The sequence below is a fragment of the Sphaerodactylus townsendi genome, linkage group LG07 (genome assembly GCF_021028975.2).
Source record: "Sphaerodactylus townsendi isolate TG3544 linkage group LG07, MPM_Stown_v2.3, whole genome shotgun sequence".
In the NCBI taxonomy this organism is placed as follows: Eukaryota; Metazoa; Chordata; class Lepidosauria; order Squamata; family Sphaerodactylidae; genus Sphaerodactylus; species Sphaerodactylus townsendi.
This window is the reverse complement of record NC_059431.1, coordinates 7435995-7439165: the sequence shown is the minus strand read 5'-3', so window position 1 is coordinate 7439165 and position 3171 is coordinate 7435995.

Sequence of the window (3171 nt, the reverse complement as noted above, 5' to 3'; positions counted from 1 at the left end):
TGGGCCTTGAGTGTGGTGGGGGTATTGGGCCATGAGTGTGGTGGGGGTATTGGGCCTTGAGTGTGGTGGGGGTATTGGGCCTTGAGTGTGGTGGGGGTATTGGGCCATGAGTGTGGTGGGGGTATTGGGTCAAGGGGCTCCAAGAAGGGGTGGTCCCATCCTTGGGCGGCAACAGTGCAGCCTTGAGAAAACACTCCTTTCTCTAGACCTACACTGCACTTGCAAATACCCATATTCCCGAATCTTGTCAGTGAACCTCCTGCACTGCCCCCACTTTGTGAGGTAGGTGGGAGTTCTGAAGAACAGTGACCAGCCCAAGGTTACCAACCAGGCTTTATGTGCAGAGGAAGGGAAACAAATCCAGTTCACCAGATAAGAGTCCGCCGTTCAGTTGGAGGAGCAGGGAATCAAACCCAGTTCTCCAGATTAGAGTCTACCACTCTTATCCACTACACCACCCTGACTGTCAGTAGATGTATATTGTCAAAGGCTTTTGGGCCAGAATCACTTGGGTGTTGTGTGGTTTCCAGGCTGTATGGCCGTGTTCCAGTCGAATTTTCTCCTGATGTTTCGCCTGCATCTGTGGCTGGCATCTTCAGAGGAGCTGATGGTAGTAAAATGGGTGGATCCCACTGAACACATACAAATCAAGCTTGCCAATTGCACCCTTTATACTTGTTAACAGACAAATGGTTATTTCTCCCACCCTGGATATTCCACAGGTATATATTCCATATATACTCCACTTCAGTGGTGGGTTCCAAAAATTTTAGTAACAGGTTCCCATGGTGGTGGGATTCAAATGTAGGGTAGTGCCAATGGGGCTGGGCTGGGCACGACCGGGCCGTGGCTGGGGATTCTGGGGGTGGGGCTGTGGCAAGGATGCAGCCGCTGTGCTGGTCCTTGGGCGGGAAACAAATGCACGCAGGCGCAGGCTGCCACGCACACCGGTGCACCTCCTGCTAGACTGCTTCAAGTTCTGCGCACTACTGCTGAGGAGGGGCCTAACTAAGGCAAAAATCACGTGGCAAAATCACCAATTAGTAACCCCCTCGCGGCACACACAAATAATTAGTAACCTACTCTCGGGAACCTGTGAGAACCTGCTGGATCCCACCTCTGCTCCACTTGCTTTCCTACCATCAGATCCTCTGAAGATGCCAGCCACAGATGCAGGCAAGACGTCAGGAGAAAATGCTACTAGAACACGGCCATAGAGCCCGGAAACCACACAACACCCATGTCATTGGATTCTCTGGGATGTACAAATTGGCGCAGGAGGTGAACGATTGCTACAAGGCAATATCCAATGACATTTGAGGACAACTTAAGTGAACCTTGACTTGATCCAGCAAGGAAATATGCAAGAATCGTCTGCGGCATGCCACCTAGACTACAGCCACCGCAATCCATTTGAAAACAAACTTGAGGAATGTCTATTAATAACATATATGCCTATTTTATTTTGGTTTAAGTTTTCCCTGTTTGGTACTTAGGAGCTAAGCAATCTCAGGAATTATTTAGATTGTCTTTTGCATTTCTAAACCAATGGAGATTACTGAGTGTTAATTAGGTCCTTTTCTCTTCCGCTCGCCAGAAACCTAGCTGGATAAAGTAGTATATGGCTATATACATGAATGTATAACTGCTAAGGGCCTCTGTTAAATATTCATGGGCTGTTATATGAGAAATCCTTTCCTTTCCAGATTTGGGTAAGTATCTCCATTAATAAAATCCATTTATGTAACAGCTGATTTTGTCTTTTTGTAGAGGTGACTTGAAGTTCAAACCATGAAAGTGGGCAGGGGGGGAGAGAAGAGTCTAGGTTAACGACAGTGGGGGAGTAAAAGGGGATTCAAAGAAGAACTCGATTCACTTCCAATTTGAGCAAAGCCATTTCGATCATCTGTGCAAATAACTCCTGTAGTTGGGAATGCAAAGTTTTCAGGGGGGCTGGATTAAATCCTATCAGAAATGGCTGGAGATGACTTGGGAGTCCAATGTTCTCTTACCAACTGTGGCCTGCAAAATACCTCTAGAACAGTGATGGCTTTAACCTTTTAAATCGAGTGCCCAAATTGCAAAATCGCAAAACCCACCATCGCAAAGCCTGCTTACAACACCACAAATGTCCCTGAATACTGATGCCTTGTATCTTAGAAAAAACAGTTGGCTCCGAGGCGTGCATTACTCGGGAGCAAGCTTGGTGGTAGTTGGTGGCTTTGCTTTGAAGCAACCATGCAACTCTTCCAATGGGTGAATCACGACCCTAGGAGGGTTTACTCAGAAGCAAGCCCCATTGCCAGTAACCGAGCTTACTCCCAGGTAAAGGATCATGCTTTTGTTCTGCACATGAAAATCAGTGGGGTTGAACAGCGCTTAACAGGGTTACCTACACTGCTTCCCCAAAACTAGGTCTTAGGTTTAATGCTAATAATCAAGCCCAGCTGTACAGGCCAGCCTAGATATGTGGAGGGGGGGGGCATTCTGTGTATGCCCAGAGAGAGGGCTCTGAGTGCCACCTCTGGCACCCGTGCCATAGGTTCGCCACCACTGCTCTAGAAGTTCATAGACCGTGCATGGAGGTGAACACAAGAATACAGGAACACACAGAACTGCCTTCTACTGAATCGGATCAAGGTTCATCAAGGTCTGTTTTATGTACTCAGGCTGGCTGGCACTTTCCAGGGTCTCGAATAGAGGCCTTATGTCACCTGCTACCTGGTCCTTTGAGTTGGAGATGCTGGGAACAGAACTTGAGACCTTCTGCAGGTCAAGCAGATGCTCTACCACTGAGCCACAACCCCCCCCCCCGCCATCCTGGTTGATTTGTGTGCAGCTTCAGGTCAACAGTGGTTTGTGTAGTGATTTGCTTGACGATTGCTGCATTGGAAAAAGGCTATGCCTTTTCACATACCCGCTACAAGGGTCAGTGCTATCAGTCACAGACCAGGAAAAGGATTTGGGCATCTTAGTTGATAGTTCCATGGGAATGTCAACTCAATGCATGGCAGCTGTGAAAAAGGCAAACTCTAAGAACATAAGAACATAAGAACTAGCCTGCTGGATCAGACCAGAGTCCATCTAGTCCAGCACTCTGCTACTCGCAGTGGCCCACCAGGTGCCTTTGGGAGCTCTATGCTGGGGATAACTAGGAAAGGAGTTGATAGT